Source organism: Antedon mediterranea, chromosome 3 (genome assembly GCF_964355755.1).
Source record: "Antedon mediterranea chromosome 3, ecAntMedi1.1, whole genome shotgun sequence".
In the NCBI taxonomy this organism is placed as follows: Eukaryota; Metazoa; Echinodermata; class Crinoidea; order Comatulida; family Antedonidae; genus Antedon; species Antedon mediterranea.
In genome coordinates, this window is record NC_092672.1 from 19,610,201 (window position 1) to 19,630,682 (window position 20,482).

The window sequence follows — 20,482 nt, forward strand, 5'->3', positions numbered from 1 at the left end:
TTCGCTTCCTATCCTGATCGAAGTCTGATTTGATTAAATACAGTATTATAATGAAATAACATAACTTTACTAATCAAATAATTTGATTACTTGTAAAACCATCAATATCATAGTTTGGACAACGTTGCATTTATTTGTTAACTAATACGCGTATTAAAATGTTGACCTTTGACCTTATGTCAACTGATGAAATGATGTATTCGCTCTTTTACATTGCGTATGATTGATTAATAGGATGAGAAAACATCCAATTTTTATTCAATATTTGTTTTTATTTGGTTTTATAGGTACGTTCTATGATTGGTCAATATTGACATTTGACCCTTAATCACAAAGGATTTTTTTTTCATTAAGTGATTGAATAGACACTTATAATCATAAAAATGTAATAAAAGACCAAATTGTGCTTCAATAAATTTGTTATAATAATAATACATTGTTGTAATTGGTCAATTTTGAACTTTGACCCCTTATATCTCGAAAACGCTTCCTATCCTGATCGATTTCCATATTCGTAATCTACGGAAAATTCTAGTCTAGAAAAGTTGGATGGCAATTTGTCCCCTTTCGGGTGGTGATGTCCCCCCTCCTGCCACCGGACTATCAACAACTTCATTAAAACTGCAAAATGGCCTATTCAAAGTCCGATTTTAAAAATCTTTATTTTTCATGGTTTTGGGGGACAATACATCTTTAATATATTTCATTGGTATACCTTTTTTTCAATATTTTTGTTTATTGATCTGACCATGGAGGAAAAACCTCCATGATCTGACTAAAATTGTAAACTTATCAAGATAAAGTACAATGTTGTGGTGTATGCATTACATAAATACATATTTCATATTCTATTTTAATAAATGATATACAATATTGTTAACTTTTTTGTATTGTATTTTTGTTTGTCTATTTTCTTTTAAATCTCAACGTGACCAATAGGGTCAAAAAGAATTTAAGAGAAAAACACAACATTGAAATCTGTAAATGATCCTAAATGCATGAGACATAAAAATCACAAATCATATTCCTGAGAATTAGTTTTATTTACTATAATTATATTGTTAGTTTTACACGATTTGTTTATAATAAAATTTAATATTAGGATAATTTCATATTCATAAAGTTTACTCATGCATGAAAGCAAAATCAAAGATGACAGAGCTCCACAAAGATTCTAAATTCTTGTTGTTTGTATACGATGGTACAAATATATAAACAATTGAAAATTCTAATACTGCAATCTGAAACAGCAAAACTACGTGACTGAGAACATCTTTCTTTCTGTGTCATCCATCTTCATTTTTCTTTGACCCATAGAGTAGACCATTTGCAGCGTTTGAGACTAAAAGTTAAAGCCTAACTGGACCATGATACAACAAACCAAGTAACACAATACCAAAAGCTATATCAACTGCAGGAGTTGTTGCAACTTGCACAAACTTGTTAATGATGGTAGTAGTTCCTTGATTTACAGGCTCCTCTTCAACAAGTATACTATTCTGGTGCTCACTAGCCATTGGTGTATGTGTACCACTTGTTCATTTGAGCTCTTCTGAGATATTTCATCCCCATCTTTCTTTTGTTCAATGTTTACTATTCTATTTCCCTCACTTCTACCACTATTACAGGTCAGGTTACCATTTTCATTAAATTGTATTCTATAATTGTTATTTACATTTTCTGGTTCTTTAATTTCATTGATGCTCTTATCGGTAAACTTATCTCTCTTGTCTTGATCTTCAACTTCTTTACTGGTAAACTTATCTCTCTTGTCTTGATCTTCAACTTCTTTACTGGTAAACTTATCTCTCTTGTCTTGATCTTCAACTTCTTTACTGGTAAACTTATCTCTCTTGTCTTGATCTTCAACTTCTTTGGTGCCATTGCTTGAACTATCACTGACAGGTTACTGTCATGAGGTTCAATATCCAATGATACTGCTGACAGTATACCTTCTGTTAATATGCTATTGTTTTGTTGCGATTGTTCATCATTGCATTCTTGCACATCAGAATCAGCAAACTGGTAAAAATAAATGTTAAATTGTATTAAATTGTATCAAGAAAAAAAAATATTAGATTAAAAATCATAAACTGAATGTTTATGATTTGAATACGGAGAATATTTCATGAAAATTAACTGATTGACCATTTAATGAGGCGGAACCAAGCACAGGCAATCTCTCAGTAAATGAAATATACTCTATTCAACATTATTAGTTTTATAGCACAGTACATATGATGATGTGTTAATTTAACATTAAAGTAAGTACATGTAAATGAGGTGGATGTGTTAGTGATGAAGGAACATACTTCACATTGTAAAGTTTGTTGGTGCAACGAAGATTGAAAATTGCTAGTTTTAAGTAAAAGGCCTACCTCGTCTGAATTCAATTCATTTAATTGTTCATCTAACTTGCGTTGGTGTAAACGAATTGAATATCCAATCATAGCATACTGTATGACACGTGCTGCCTCATGTCGTCTCTTTAAATCTTCTCTCACCAGCCTCTAAAACCTACAACATATCAATTCTAATTAGTGACAATTAGTGGCTTGGTTTGGTAACAGCATGATGCCTGCAAGATATTTGTCAAAACACTATTACAATCAATACCTGCTTGAATGATAACAACAGCTGCCTCTTGTTTACTTTTGGTTGCCAGGATCTTCCTCCACCATATCTGTATTACACCAGCACTTAAATTGAATTCCTTCAATCTTGCAACTTCAAGTTTATCCAACTAAATGAAAAATAACGGAATATAATAAATATACAATGATGCAGATTCTTACTTACTTTTTTACACTGACAAGCTAAAAACTAAAAGCTAAAAGTATTATAATTTGGTGCTACAACTTTTTCATAATGTTATAAGATAGGAATTTTACTGACTTTCAATGACTTACACACATTTAACTGGGTAATAATTTTTAATAAAATGGTATTTTTTAAATTGTGTCAAATTAATTGTTCTTTTCTTTTTATATTTATATACTTTTTTTTAAAAGAAAAATGCCTCAATTTTACATAATTATTTAGTCAATTTTGGTGAATTTCCTATCTTATACTACAAAATATTCCTGTAGCACTACTTTTTAAAATAAAGGTTTATTTTACGACACTCATTCAGCTCTACTGCAAAGGTTTATATTATACAGATATTGCCTGCTTAGAGGTGAAATATAAAAATTGACATCCCCGAGGGAACGATATTTTTCTCGAGGAACTATATTACATCTGTTATATTAAAATATGTGGCAAAGTGTAAGTAGACTTGGCTGGGTCGGCTAGCCTAATTAATAAGACTGCCTAGTTCACCTTACCTTGGCGAAAAATGACCGTATAAAGTCAAATAATTGCTAATGATTCCTTTGCCATAAAATATTCACTTAAACTAATTAAAATTTAATTTATTCTACTGCAAATATAAAATAATTAAATTATTATTAAACTACTATTAAGTACCTGTCCCTCTCTTAGGAATATCTTTGTTTTTCCACACAAAAAGCTTTTCAATTTATTTTCTTTGTCTGCTTCAGCTAAAACCAGATTCGTAATAACAGCACATTTACTTTTTGTATCCAAATCTTTGATATCTTCTGAGTTTGACCTTATTAATAATTCATACCTCTTCTAATCACTGTACAACATTCTATAAGAAAATTGTCATTATCGTTCAGAATCAAGTATAACAAACAACACACAGGCAAGTATGTTAGTAGGTGTTCAACATGTACAGTATGTACAGGGATATATATAGTATATATTATAAACAACACACTGGCAAGTATGTTAGTAGGTGTTCAACATGTACAGTATGCACAGGGATATATATAGTATATATTATAAACATCACAGGCACAGAATAAATTCTATACCGCCCGGTGATATACTGAAATTTAATTAATTAATTTGAAACGATGAAGATGAGGAAATCTGTGAGAATGAGAAAAAGTCGCCTCCACCAAGATTCAAACCCGGAACCTTCTGCTTGATATGCAGATATCCTAACCATTAGACCACTGGGGGTTTCATGGTATTGTTCAAACTAGATTGGATAGCAATAGCACTCTCGGTGTGGTACGGTGGAACAGCACTAGTCCCTCAGTTGTACGCACGTGCACTAGAGATCAAATTGATACGCCCTCATCTTTTAGTATTAAAGTCCTAGAGCAAGCTATTTGATTGGTAATAGTAAAAAATACAATAAAAATACAAATTACGACGCACAACGATTTTGGTTTTTGCTTAATTATTCAATATCGAAAATTTTTAGCCAGCGTATCAAACAAAAACAAAAATCTGTAAGCTGACCTGGTAGGGAAGCCTGTTGTACTGATCTGAATTGTTTCAAGTGAACTTAACTAACCAGGGTATAAACCAGTCATAGATGGGTGCATTGTTAGTATAAAAAGAACACAAAACAATCCCTGTAAGCTGACCTGGTAGGGAAGCCTGTTGCACTGATCTGAATTGTTTCAAGAACACCGCAAGCACGTAGTTGATTTATAACATGAACGTTATCAAAGCTGTCTGGTTGACACTCAAGACTTGGTTTGATACAGCGGATGTAGTGAGGTGTTGTTTCATGTAAAGTAGCCATAAGACTGTCCAATGAATTCTAAGATATAAGATGCAATTGTTAGATTGTTACCCCGAAGATTACATGTAAAAACTAAATGGTATCAACCAAAATAAGTATAAGTAAATACAAAACAGATTGAGGAAATATGTCTGATAATCAAAAAATAAAATATCTTGCATATATTATAAGTTACATTTTCAACAGAAGTAAAAAAAAATTGGGAAGCAATAATTTGAGTGATCTTGCAGATGTTTATTTTATTTATTTTATCATAAAAAACCATTTACAGATAAATTATAATTAATATAATATACAGGAAACAAAATATGAAACATCAACAATATACAAAAACAGGGATGCTGAGGAAAACCCATAAAAGGCCTTGTTTCCCTGTTTCTCCTCCTTTCAAGAAAATATAGGGTTAAGAAAGCAAAAACAACAACAAAGCAAAAAACCTATCTAAATTCTAAAGCAAGAGCTCAGTCTTGAAGGTATTTTTGTAATTGATGTTCCATACTAAAGTCATCAAGATTCTAAATTAAGTTTTGTATGAGTTTCAATTTTCAGGATTCTGTACCTTAAATTTTGATACCACTGTAGAAGTAGTCTTTTTGCCTTTTGTTTTACTTGGACTCTGAAAAAAAAATAATAAAATTAACCTATTGTAGGTTAAATAGAACTATTAACATAACTGACAAGATGCAAAGGCATTATAAATATCACACATTTATTCTTTGTTTAAAAGTTTCATGATGTAACATTGATGAAGACAGAACTTAAAAAGCAATGGATTTGAACAATAGAGAAAATGGTGTTAGTATAGTTTTAGTATGGTGTTAGTTTGATGTTAGTATGGTGTTACTACATTGTTAGTTTTATGTAATAGTTTGATGTTAGTATGGTGTTACTACATTGTTAGTTTGATGTTAGTATGGTGTTACTACATTGTTAGTTTGATGTTAGTATGATGTTAGTATGGTATTACTACGGTGTATAAAACAAATGACAAGATCAATCACCTGTAAACTGGTAACATCAGCATCAACTAGTTGTTGCACAAACTTCTTGCTGCTAATTCTAAGCAAATCTACAAGTTCTGCTGGAATACCATCCTAAAAAAATCAAATGATACACAATAGATTAATTAGTAAATGAACATTCACCTGTGTACACTGCACATCAAATCTAATGAGCAAATATAATGTAATAGCAATAAAGGTTTCCATTCGAAGTAAATATTATAGGGATACTCGAAAAAAAAAAGCCCTGATAATAGGGCAGGAGGGCAAGTTGTTAAATTGATTGTTCTTAACTTGATGCAATTGTAATAATGGAGAGGATGTGTGGTTAAATAGGTCGAAACACTCTTGTCGTTTTCTAAATAGAATTGTGTTAGTGAACCAATTCTTATTTTGATATAAAACCAGAGATACGTAATAAGCCGAAGGCTTAGCGCGTACTCCAGACTGAAAAGTGATTCCAACAGGAGGGGGAACTAAAAGATGTCGGCCATAAATGTGTTCAAAAACATTATTTAATATAAAAAATAATAATCTAACATAATACATTAAGACCACATAAATTACAACATATATTCTTATCAAAGCACAGTGAAGATTTATAAAATTAAATATATTTTTAATTGCAATGGAATGAATAATTTATTGGTAATCTAGCATTTTTTGTATACGAGGGTCATATAGAATCCGTTTATACGCTTAACACGCTGCGTTTCGTATCGTTCTCACGCAGATAGGCTCAACACAGGCATATAGCAGTGCATACTGCGTAGGGCATATCTGATTGGTCGATTGCAGCCGCTGTTTTGTTGGTTCCCTCTCCATGGAGAGTCACCTTTTGAACTGTGATAACATTGTAGTTTGACATCTAGCCTTTGGCTATATAATATCATTGTATAAAATAAATATAAACTATTTGACTGCTGACCATTGTTTTTATTAATGACAGGCTAACCTTTAATTTGTTCCTATACACTATGTTGTATTCTAGTTCATAGTTAAATTGTCTGGTACTTCCTCCTTGTACTCACTACAAGTTTTGAACAAATGAGCTAAGATAGTTTAGCAAGAGCAAAAGATTTTCCAACTTAAATGGTGTATTCTCTTCTTACACAGGTGATAGAGCATTACCTATAGCTACAAACAGCCATTGATAGTGATACATTTTCCTGTGGTATTTATTTTCAGTTATAAGATTATGAGAAATGAGTTTAAACGAAGCAGATGCACTATTCCATAATTGCAATGCTTTGAGAAACTATTTATAACCTTCTATCCCCTTTTTTGTGAATATACTGTAAAACTGGCTTTCAGTTGTAAGTATATTACCTTATTCTTTTCAATTAGACCATCCACTTGGTACGTAACTTTCTCTGCATAGTGATGCACAACAAAAGCTGGTGATGTCACTGATATGTGTGCACGAGATAAGCTTGCACTGCTGATGGTGTCATGAAGAAACTCACAAAATGAACTTGGATCTGAATGTCTGTTTAACTTGCATTGCTATAAACAAGATAAACTTGCAATTAGTTCATAGAAAGTAAATGACATAATAACATGATTGTGATCCTTAGATGGACAGTCTCCACTAAGCACACCAACTTGTAGATTGCAACCGGTTGTGGTGCTACTGTACTTTTGCACCTAACTCACTGGGCAAAAGGTCACTCACCATCACTGATGTGCAGTAGGTGAATATTTTTAAATTGGGGTTAAGCTTTCTTTTTACAGCAGTTTATCTTTCAATAAAAAGACAAACAACAGAATACAGGTCTTTTCCAACCATAATTGGCGAAAAACTATGACAAATTATTTTTTTGTATTTTGCTGTGGAATAGCAACACTTACTTGAGTCATAAGTGCAAATATACTGATGTTGCCTTTAATAACATCAAGTCATGTTTTATTGTCAGTAAAGTCTTCAAATTTCCTTGGAATTCCCTCAGATTGACAGTCATCCTAAAATAATACAAACATGGCTGTTTAATCAGCAGTATAATTATGTTTATAAAGGTTCATCATTATCACTGTTAGAGAAAAAAAGTGAATGATAATTCTCATAAACTTTAATTATTATTGTTATCTTAATTATTTTATATTATATTATAATTATACTAGTATTTTGATATTTTTTTTACAAGATTCATTTGATATAAACTAAATGAAGTGCCATATTATTTTTCTTCATTTTTTTTTAAATAAAAGAACTGTTGTTATTATCACTAATAAAACACCGTAGCACCAACTGTATATTAGCATACTCTATATATAGAAAATAAGTTTGTTGGAATACCTGTTCTGCTTTGAGGAAGTTGTGCACAAAATGTTGCTGAAGCTTCTCATTTGCATAATTTATGCATAATTGCTCCAAACTGTTAAATGAAAAACTTTCAAATCCGTAGACATCCAGTAGACCAATGTAAGACTGCCAACTCCTGGCCATGGTACTGTCATTGATAAATCCAACGAGCCAATCAAAAACTCTGAAACATTAAAACATAATTTAGTCAGTCTTCAAAGCTAGTTTTTTTTGGTAAAACCAAAGCAGGGTTGAAAACGTTTGCATGAAAATATTTTCTCCTGTTACATACTAACTACATGACAAAGAAAGAAATTAGGCAGAAAGAAAAAAGTCAGACCATGACAGCAAGAGAGATTAGGCAGAATAAAAATGAAATTAAAGTGACTATGTATTAGAGTTTGCATGTAATGTATGTTTATTTAATTTTTGTGAATGTTTAAAGGTGTATGTACGATTTGTTGTGGACAATCCGCCTCGGTGCAGACCAGCATGCATATGGGGAAGCAAATACAAGTTATTGGATTTGTACAACATCTTCTGTGGGTTTGTTTTGAATGTATAACAGGTCAGTAAAAAGGCAAATACTGCACAAGATCATTTTCAAAAGAGTAAATAGGTTTCTTTCACTACAAACAAATATAGCTTTAATGTTTGTAAAATACCTGGCATAGAGTAACTTTGCAAGACAATCTCTCCTTGTATGACATTCATCTTTTAAGCAAGGTTTCATAAAGACACTCTTTCTACGCTTGTGAGATGCAGTGATTTGTCGGAATGCAAGACATCTAGTTAAGGCATCAACATCAAGACCAAGTAACTGTGCAGCAGCATTAACAGATGTGTCAACTCCTGATGAAGCAACATCAATAGTATTAGTACTATTAGTACAACAATATGATATAAAAAAATATATATATACACACCATCTAATAGGATTAATTTACTTTTGTCAATACTAAAGTTTTATATATATATAACTAAGTTTTTGGGCCTCCTCTCATCCACCGGCCTCATAAGCTTTGTAAAATATTACTTTACAATTAAAAAGTTTAGATGTTTGATTAATAATAGAGCCGAAGAATGGGAAGAGTGGAGAGCCTGCGATAATCTTCTGTAACATAGATTTGTATCACTCTATATTGTGCCTTGACGTGCACAACTGTATTTCCATAAGTTTATAAGAGGGTGTTTATATAGGTGAATTGATTATGTATAATTTTTCTATTTTTACTCTGTGTGATGTAATGTCTGCTTTTTTTTGTATTCCAATGTATTAAAGAAAGATTGAAAAAAATTAATAAATAAAAATATGATATATTGAATAATTAGTAAATTATAAAATCTCTGTTTGGCTGAAATATTTTATCAAAAGAAAGATTTTAAAATGACATAATTAATAACGATATTTTTTTACCAACCTACAATAATATTAAGCTATTCCTTATGTCTGTTTTTAGTTATTTCTCATATATTATATTATGATAGAAATAAAAACAAATTAAAAAATACTAAAAAGATATATAAACTGTTGATAGAATTTTTTGAATAATAAATAAATGCCAATTTAATATAGATTAAAAATTCTAATAAAACCAAAAAAGAATGAAAACTAAACTAGATTTGAACTCGACTCGTCACTTTGACGAGTTCGGGTTATCCGCGCAAACGCAACTTGCACATATTATGTTTAAACTATATGAACGCCAACAATTATTATGCCATCCTATGACATGAATTAAATATGTTTACAGTGCTGAATTGTACCTATTTTGTGTCATACAGCATATTACAGTATTTACAGAAAATAATGTATATGTTATATACAGTGTAACATACTGTAGACAAAATTACGAGACCCATCTTTTAAATCCAATTATAAACACAATGACGTCATCAAATTGACATACAGTATAAAGATAACTATTTTAGAAGATAATTACCTAAATAATTACTTTAAGACAAATTTGAAGAATTTTGGGCACGTAAAAGTGAGATGCGCTCTCATTTAAACGCGATGAACTTTTACGCAAGAGATGAAAATATGACTTTTTGAATTCAACTGGCCATATAATAACGTCATGACATCAGATAGACACAATATGTATATGAATTCAAATCTACAATTAAACAACTTTCATAATAAGTTTTAATCATATGGGTCACTTTTCATTACGATGAGCTATAACAGATTAAAATATACTAGGTAAAGATGCAATTAAGTAACTTATGTTATATTTTTGTATGATGACGCAATAAAAATTAAAATTGTTGTAACTCATGTGAAAAAGAATTGATTGCGAAAGAACTTATTAAAATCTAGGAGAAAATGGGGTACGCATTAGCGCGATGCGCTCTACTAAATTGGATTAACTAGAACAAAAGAGAAAAAAAATCTATTTTAAAAATTTGAGTGGCCATATGGTGACGTCAGAACATCCTGTAGGTACAAATTGTACATGAATTGATATCTACAGTACAACTCATTAGCTTCCATAATACATTTAAAAAAACGGGGGTAACCAGCCACTCTGAGGAGCTATAACGATTCAAAATAGGTATATTTTTGCACAAATTTGCATTAAATTACCTATTCTTCAGCATATGATTATTAAAGTTTAACGTGCACATGCGTCGTTATTTTGCAATTAAAGTTCATCAAAATGAATGAAATCTGATACAGAAGGTACAGTATGAAAAGCGAAGATCAATTTCAAAAACCATTTTCCTACTCTTTGTACGAGCTGTGCGCACAAGTGCGTGCGCAAAACGCAAAAAAATTTGAAAATTTTGAAATGCTTAAAATTGCCAGAAATGTATGCAAAATTAATTAGAAATTGCGCAATTTAAAATTTCAAATATGTGTACTCACTTAATATTTTGCATAGCTTGCCATTTTTATCATGTTAAACATTGTTCCATATTATTAAATACACTTTTGTAAAGTTTCATTGAAAAATAAATTTTTGTTCAGAATTTATTATCAACCATACAATTTCATAAAATCGCGCGTAACTTACGCTGTGCGACTGTAAAGTCATGTAACGAATTTTCTTGCACATATACAGCTACAGGTCAATCATATGACAAAGTTATACAATCTTATGTTGACCAGAATTAGAGATACGCTGCGAGCAAAATTTGTGTAAAGAAGAATTACATAGAAAAAAAAAAGATCCAGAATATAAAAAAAAGCAACCAATTAAAACTTAAAGGTCGCAAGTACTTTAAATTAAACTATAAATACTGTATGCAATCTTAAAGGTCGCAACTACTTTAAGCTAAACTATAAATACTGTATGCAATCTTAAAGGTCGCAACTACTTTAAGCTAAACTATAAATACTGTATGCAATCTTAAAGGTTGCAACTACTTTAAGCTAAACTATAAATACTGTATGCAATCTTAAAGGTTGCAACTACTTTAAGCTAAACTATAAATACTGTATGCAATCTTAAAGGTTCCAACTACTTTAAGCTAAACTATAAATACTGTATGCAATCTTAAAGGTCGCAACTACTTTAAGCTAAACTATAAATACTGTATGAAAGGTCGCAACTACTTTAAGCTAAACTATAAATACTGTATGCAATCTTAAAGGGGGGTTCCGGGTTTAAAATGAATAGTAAAAAATGTAAAATATATTTGTTTGTCTCTTGAACGGTAAAAGTTTCAATTTATATAAGCGCCCAGTGAAGCAGAACGAAGGCTGTGAAATCAGGCCAGATTACAAGTGCAGCTACGGCAAAATCACACTGTGGTTACAAAATAGGAAATTCGTGAAATGGTTCATCTTCCGACGACTCGTTATCATTAACCATATCAATTACTTTTGTAAAATTATACTTATCTGATGTAATTTTAGTCGGTCTTCCCATTTATAAAGTCAATTTTTTATGAAAATTCATCAAAACAGTGAAAAATTAGATATGTTTGCACTTTACGTTTGCCGATTTTCGCACCGACTTAGGGAAAAATCAAAATCAATGAAGCGTAACGCATACTGTAAATTCCTGCTGAGGATCGAGCGAGACGACGATACACGTGCTCTCTCTGCTGCCCATGCCTGGCATCATCACGTGATAAGCAGATACAACAATACCAAACTGGTCGGGTCGAGTATACCCCGTCTATAATCACAACATGAACGATGTACAGTATTTGATTGAAGGTCGACTCGACCTACCGGAATGGTATAGATAATATAGCTCGAATGAGAGAGTTGGAATATTTGTGTAGTGCAGCCTATAGTAAAAGGCCTGGTAGTATAAATTCGCATAGGGTCTACTACACTAGCTAGCTCAATTTTTAGCTGGGCCGGATCGGCTAGGTCTCCTTCCTACTACCTGGTCTACTTGCTTGATGCATGAGTATCCGCTTTTTTGGAGAGTAAACTAAGCCTATTTTATTTTAGGCCTACTTAGACGATCGGGACACCATACGTCGTGTGGACGGCGATCGGACCTTGTTTTGCTTCAATATTTACAGCCGATTTTGTAGAACGTTTTAGGTTTAGATTGTTTAGGAGTTTGGTTGATAGGATGGGTTTTGTTATTTATGGGCCAAACGTCTAGTAGTAGGCTAGCTCTAGGCCCATGGGCCCCATTGTTTTAACGTAGCCATCGTGGCATGGAATCAGAATGGCTCTCGCCCATTAGGCTAGGCCTAGGCCTAGAGTAGTATTGTACGTGAAGCCGATAATACGATCTGTACTATAGAGGTATAAAAATAGTATAATTTATGACTCCGTAATCTGTACTAAATTTTGTATTTCATTAAATGTCAAATAAATATATGCTACTACTGTTATTATTACACTTTAGGCCTAGCTTAGAAAATCTACAAAAAATGTATTTCACAATGATCGGGTGGTCGTCGTTTGACAGGGGAGAGAGATGTAAATTAGTTGACAAACACAACGTACATGACGTCGCGAGTTTGGAATACGTGATTTTGTGAATATCTCATGAATATTAATGAGCTTCCCTAAGCTGCTGAAAAACAGACTTTCCATGAATTTACCCTAAAATGTATATGAAATTTAATTTTTTTAATTTCTCGTTATTACTTCTTCATTCTGACATGTCTATATTGTTATAATATTTTTTATTTAATAAATAAACGATATTTAAAAGCAATTTTAAACCCAGAATCCCCCTTTAAAGGTCGCAACTACTTTAAAGATGTATTGTCCCCCAAAAAATGAAAAATAAAGATGAAAAAAATCAAATTTTGAATAGACCGTTTTGTAGTTAACATAAAGTTATTCACTTCCACCGAAAAAAAATCCGAAAAAAATATTGATTTCGCTTATAAAAAAATCAAAATAAATTTACCATTTTTTCGAACTCATCGGCTCAGAAATTCGGCCGGTAGAGCTAACTCATACATATGCATGATATGTTAATGAGCATCCACACAGCAGAGATCTGATCTAACAATGGACGATGCACGTTGTATGGTACAACACCACCACCAGAGATCGACGCGACTGTGGGTTTCCCTGGGATGGCTGATCGTATAAATATGTAAAGCTGAGCTGTTAATTTGTCGGTATGTAGGCCTAGACGGTTATTTTAAATATAATAATATATATAACGCAATAATAACAGGAAGGTAAATTAATTAACTTAGCCTGGGATTTTTTCAGTTCAGGGCTAGGCCTAGTATATGCTGCTGCATATTACTAGGCTAGTAGCAAGCAGACTGTGACAATCGGGTCCCTGCAGAAGATGCCCAGCTAGGCCCTATACATTGTACTCTTCATAGACTGGCCTAGGATTATGCCATCATTCTGAAAATACAGCCAGCTTGCTGTACCATATATATTTACAGTTGAAGCTTGTTTAACTAATTTTTATGATAAAAATAAAACAAACATTTTTCAGGGAAAATGGTTGCAATACAAGCCTGAAATTGAGAACCTTCCAGCAGCACTGTACAAGTAGACAGAGGGGAAAAGCCAGCTTAACCATTTTACAACACAAACAAATGTTCTCTGTACTGTAGTAAGTCAAATATTTATTTTCTATTTTTATAAGTTATAACATTATAAGTAATGTGTTTTAATTACCATAGAAAAGTAGTATACTTATTTGACTATGTCAAAGTAAGCAATTTCACTAGCCCAATTTTGCACTAAATATGCATGATCTATTTTTTCCAGATTTTCATACTTTGCTTTTACTTTTTTTAAAGACGTTGAGCTGATGAAGACTGGAACAGAGGTCACCCAAAGACAACAATGATAGACTCGGTATTGGAATATGATTGGATATTGCAGGAAAAATATTTCTGACTCTCCTGCTGCATTCGGCCAATATGTTCTTGTCCAGCTTGTAAAATATTGTATAATTTTTTTTGTATTATATGTACAGTATATTATTTTGTAAACATAACATTCAATAAATAAAAAAAACTACTACTGTACAACAGTGCACAGTATAAATTCTTCAAATTTACTTACACTTCATAATTTTACTGTAAATATTACAGTGCAAAAGGAGTTAATAAAATATATATATATACAGTATATCTTTATTGAATTCCTGTATTGTTTTTTGTGTCAATTTGTCTACTAATTATCAATGTGTTGATTGTGGCAGTAATTACGACAGCTATAGGCCTAGTCTTCTAAGATCGCTCACAATCACATCCATTACAAAGTGTCATTTTAATAGTAAGAAACGTTTCAATAAATTGTGAATGTTGCCACTGTACGATACATTTTATGTTTCTCACTACTTGCTCTTATTGTTCAATCAATCAACCTAAAAAAAAAAAAGAAATTTGTGTCAAAATATCTGCATAAAATGTTTATTTGCGGAATGTTAATTTGAACCTATTGCATTTGATACAGAAAATATTTTTAAAATATTGCATCAGTAAAACATCCAAAACAATATTTAGATTTTCTTTTTTTTTTAATTTTCACTGCCGAATAGATAGTTGAAATCTTTAAAAATTAAACCAATTCATCATGATTAAAACAAAAATACATCCCTTCTGGTGGTGGTCTACTGTAGCCCTAGCTAGCAGTGTACTGCCTAGGCCTACTACACTCTACTTCTAGAGACAGAAGTAGGCAGCAGTTAGGCTACTCGAGACTGTCAGTGCTAGTACTAGTAGTAGTAGACTAGTAGTACAGTAGCAGCAAATTCGGGCCTAGGCCTAGCTAGGCCTCTCCTGTTAGCGAAACAAAAACTCACCTAAATGAATAAGATTCAACATCAAAGTTACCAACTGTAATTCTAACTTAGCATTCTGCTAGCTATAGTTTTCGTGTTTTCTTCAAGATTCGTCTCGCATCACTACTCGACTCTCTCGATCGCACGCATGGCATTGCTATCGTTGTTGGCTGTTGATTTGGAAATCGTCATCATCCACACGATGTATCCATACTATATGAATATTTATGAGCTAACTCAGGTCAAGGGTTAAATTAAACCGGAACACATTTGTCTTCCAGACAAATAGCTTCCGGTTGGTTAATTTTTGCATTAAATTGCGATTTTCCCGTGTAAAAAAATATTTTTTTCAATCCAAATTGAGGTCAAAGTGAATAACTTTTATGTGCAATTAAAATGGCCTATTCAACAAAAATATCGAAAAAAAATTTTTTTTCAGGGGGACAATACATCTTTAAGCTAAACTATAAATACTGTATGCAATCTTAAAGGTTGCAACTACTTTAAGCTAAACTATAAATACTGTATGCAATCTTTTTATTGGTATAATACAGAAAATAATTAAACAGCATAACCTTTATATCATTTACCTTGTTTTTCAGAATCAATTTTACATGGTCCAGTGACATCATCACTAATAAACTCTATATTTCCAAGATGAAGTATACCACTTAGAACCTACAAATAAACACATTTTCAAATTCAATTCAATAATTCAAAAAATAGAATTATAACATTACTATTAGATTTATGTATAAAAAACATCAAAGTCTATTATCACTTATTTATATACTACCATTTGGTTTTCATTACCATAAATTTGTAAAAGTTGTTTTGAATCAATATACTATCATGATTGTAAAAACTAGGTAAAAGTTCACTGATGTTTACTGTCCACATGTGCTGGATTAGTTCAACCAAGGCATCTAAACACATTGCTTTGGTTCAGTTAGTTCACTGATGTTTACTGTCCACATGTGCTAGATTAGTTCAACCAAGGCATCTAAACACATTGCTTTGGTTCAGTTAGTTCACTGATGTTTACTGTCCACATGTGCTGGATTAGTTCAACCAAGGCATCTAAACACATTGCTTTGGTTCAGTTAGTTCACTGATGTTTACTGTCCACATGTGCTGGATTAGTTCAACCAAGGCATCTAAACACATTGCTTTGGTTCAGTTAGTTCACTGATGTTTACTGTCCACATGTGCTGGATTAGTTCAACCAAGGCATCTAAACACATTGTTTTGGTTCAGTTACTAATAATATCACTAAGTTTAACCATGTTTTACCAGTGAATTCACTCTTCCCTGGTAAAACAATGTTTGTTAAGTAACCAGTTCTAATTAAGTAAAAGTTTCTTACTTTAAATAATTCTTGTTGCTGTGACCTGCTAAGTCCAACATTAGACATCGCTTACTAACTAATGAAGTAAAAGTTTCTTACTTTAAATAATTCTTGTTGCTTTGACCTGCTAAGTCCAACATTAGACATCGCTTACTAACTAATGAAGTAAAAGTTTCTTACTTTAAATAATTCTTGTTGCTGTGACCTGCTAAGTCCAACATTAGAAATTTCTTACTAACTAATTAAGTAAAAGTTTCTTACTTTAAATAATTCTTGTTGCTGTGACCTGCTAAGTCCAACATTACACATTGCTTGCTTTGTAACTATAAAATCTTGTTTATCCTTTTGATTACATGCATCTTCTGAACGGTTTAGTTTCACATAGTTTAAGTTGTCTGAACTCAATACATTTGGTAGTAACCAGTTCCTCATTTCCCTTTCATTTGCGCCAAACAGCATCTATGATAATTTGAAAGAAGAAATGTTAATGATATTATTAAAAAGACTAATAATGAGAATAATATAAACTAATAATATATTTCATGCTTTGATAACATTAGTAGAGTGAGTGCTTTCTTGCGCTATATTACAAAATATTACAAAGTGACAATTTTGTTTCAAGATGTTTAATATCAGTACCAGAAAGATCCTTTTCACATCTGCCTACATTGATCTCCAGACTTATTACATGTTTTCATATTTACTCACGAACCTTGTGAAATCACGGGAAAAGTATTGTCATTGTATAGTTGACGGTGCTATCATTAGTACAATCTCAAGTTTGTGAGAAAAAAAAAGTCACGCTTCGATACTTTCAAACAGGTGTACGGTCAGTTAAATACCAGGACAAAGCACAAATGCGCAGAACAAACAAAAAAACAGGCCCCTGTGAATATCAGTAGAATTTTAACAACCTGATTAAAACCAAAGGGTATATGTTTGCTATTAGCCTACTCACTTTAGAAACATGGCAACAGAAATATGCAAATGTATCACAGTTTCCAGCAGTTAAGTTAAACAGTTGGTTATCCGGTTTAAAGGTACACAAAAACGAAACATAACTAATACTAACTTGGTAAAAGATGTGAAAATTCCTGGCACCATCACATTGATAAACAACTCTAGTTTTCTCAAGAAGATATGTCTGAATAGAAGCACCAACAACATGATTTCCACTGAAAACAAAATTGTAAAGTTAAAATAAGAATTGCTCTTGTGTGTAATTTCATTCTTGCCTGCTATGACACACAAAATGGCATATGTAGAAACTCAAAATGCATGGCCTGTATACAGTATGTTGGTTGAACATTGACAAATAAAAATAATGTATGAAACTTACCGACTGAATTGTAGCTGAATGTACTTTCCAAAGCGGCTACTATTGTGATTCCTGGTTGTGCTAGCATTGCCTACGAAAATGAAATAATAGTTGTCTAACAGAGATGGAGTTGTAGGGAGGTGTAGGGTACTGGGTGGAAAAAGATTAATATTACTGTATATATATATACTGGTGCAGGCCATCAAATATTGCCATCAATTGCAATTAATTCTACTAGTCTTAATGATACCAAATCTGCCAAAAATTTAATTTGAGCATAAAATCTCACCAAATTCATATTTAGAACATACTGTAAGTTGGCCACTGCTGATCAACAGTTTTAGCCTATATATTATATTAGGAGTTTAAAGGATTTTGGCACCATGACTGAAGGTTAAAGATTATGCAGGAATTACAAAATGTAAAATCAGTACACAAACTGCTTTAAATTATCATTTTAAATTTCATTTTACATAAAGCGTTAATCAATTTTAGGTTAGGTGTAGCTTTATTTATTTATTTTTAAATCAGTATGATATTTATTGACTTTTATATTTCAGTTTTCTCAGGGAAGAGTTAAATTACAATTTAATTTAACTCTTCCCTGGTTTTCTTGTAATTTTAATGGTACACTATCATTATGCTCATTTTTATTTGGTTCTCATCTCTTTATCGACTGTTCTTATTCTATTTTTTCTTTATCTGTTGATGATAATGATGATGAATATAGAAAATTTGATATATTGATATGATTTAAAAATTCTGATTTTGTATATTTTACAAAAATAAAGGTCCAACTTCTAGCGATCTTTCTTAGGACCATAACAGTACATAGATGTTTTTACATTTGAGAATGACATGTGTATCTTACTGTACTTTATTAAAGATAAACATAATAATTACCAAATGCTTCAAGAATAGGATTTGAGTCTAATATTCTACGTTCAATGCAATCTGCTGGTGATGGTGTAAAACCACTATGAACAAAAAAGACAACAAGTTATCACAAATAAGTAACAAAACAGAGACAAATCTATAATTATGATGAAATAAAAACTGTAATTTTACATACATGAGATTGTTTAATGATATTAATGTGTTTATTTTTATTACCCAGGGTTACATACTGCCACCATTGTCAGATATTTTAGTAAACATCTTGCATTCCATGTCTGTAATAAAACAATAATAAATGACAGAGAATAACAAACGTTTTTGTATGCTCACAAAAAATATTGACTAAACTGCATTTGTGAAAATGGGTTGCCAACATTCCCTCTTTGCACGTCTGGCAAGCATTTATGTGACATTCAATAAATGCTGATTTTGTAACAGTGTCCTTTGAAACAGTAAAAACAAATTATAGCACTCTCTATTACTTGTCCATGCTTTTAGCCTCTCTATTTTTATTTAAGTTTGGGCCTCTCCATTATTTCAAAATAAACAAGAAATGGTTTTAAAGGTAAAAAATTGACTCTGATTACATTGGTGAAAACAAACGTAAAACTGAAATTGTTGAATTACCTTTCCAGAACCACTTTCACCGCTGACAATTATTGACTGATTAATCTTGTCTAGTCTTCTAGTAAGATTACACAAAGCTGTTTCTGCAATTCCAAATACATTTTGCTGTTTTAAAAAAGTTATTCATTTTAAAGAAATAAAAACAAACAAATATAGTGTTTTTACTTTAAAAAAAGACAAAATTAATGGTTAAACTTAACCAAATGTTAAAAAATTACAGTTTTTCAGGTAAATAATGTTTTTTTTCCAATTTTTGGTCAAAGTGAATAACTACAGTATTATGTGACATAAAATAGCATATTCAGCAAAACAATTATCTTTTCAGAGGAGCTCTGCATATATCTCTAAGTTCTCACTTCTAAGTGCAACTGAGGACATTTTAATATTTTTGCCCAATATTGAAGATAAAGTGAAGTCAAGATTTTAATAGTGATGTCACCAACATATAAATTTTCCTAAAAATCAATAGTATACTAGCGAATCATTGTTTACCTTTTGATCACTATGGTAACGATGAATCATATGAACATCAAAATGTCCAGTTTCTTTGAAAGGATTTAAAGTAACAAGGGTGTTGCCAGTCTGAGTGTGGTATCTACCAGCTAAGTAGCGCTCACGTAAACAGTTCAGCACTATGAACAGAAAAACTTAGGTTAAGTAACAAGTGTGTTGCCAGTTTGAGTGTGGTATCTACCAGCTAAGTACCGCTCATGTAAACAGTTCAGCACTATGAACAGAAAACATTTTGTTAAGTAACAAGTGTGTTGCCAGTCTGAGTGTGGTATCTACCAGCTAAGTACCGCTCATGTAAACAGTTCAGCACTATGAACAGAAAACATTTTGTTAAGTAACAAGTGTGTTGCCAGTCTGAGTGTGGTATCTACCAGCTAAGTACCGCTCACATAAACAGTTCAGCACTATGAACAGACAACATTAGAAGTAACAAGTGTGTTGCCAGTCTAAGTGTGGTATCTACCAGCTAAGTACTGCTCAAGTGTGTTGCCAATATTTTGTCAAATTTTCTTCAAATTATTCGCTGTTCTACTCTAAAAATGTATTACTGAACTATAAATTTTATTTTAAAGTGAGTATTTAATTTGGAAAAATTTGAAGGAAAATGTTGGATTCATCCAAATTGTGGTCTTTGATCTCTAATTAGTTAGAGGGAGGCAACAGCTAATGGTAAAAAATAGGTG

At 31.8% G+C, this 20,482-nt stretch overlaps 1 long non-coding RNA gene and 1 pseudogene across 2 annotated transcripts; one reads left to right on the forward strand and one right to left on the reverse strand.

Annotated features, from left to right (window-relative positions):
• Positions 1-1,671: 1,671 nt before the first annotated feature.
• Positions 1,672-19,664, reverse strand: LOC140044120 (unconventional myosin-XIX-like; annotated as a pseudogene).
• On the forward strand, positions 13,101-14,412 carry LOC140043689 (uncharacterized). 2 transcript variants are annotated; one of them, XR_011844352.1, is made up of 3 exons: positions 13,101-13,462; positions 13,798-13,917; positions 14,076-14,412. It is a non-coding gene; the product is annotated as an uncharacterized lncRNA (long non-coding RNA). The 2 variants fall into 2 exon arrangements; XR_011844351.1 differs by having other exon boundaries at positions 13,106-13,462; positions 14,108-14,412.
• Positions 19,665-20,482: the final 818 nt, after the last annotated feature.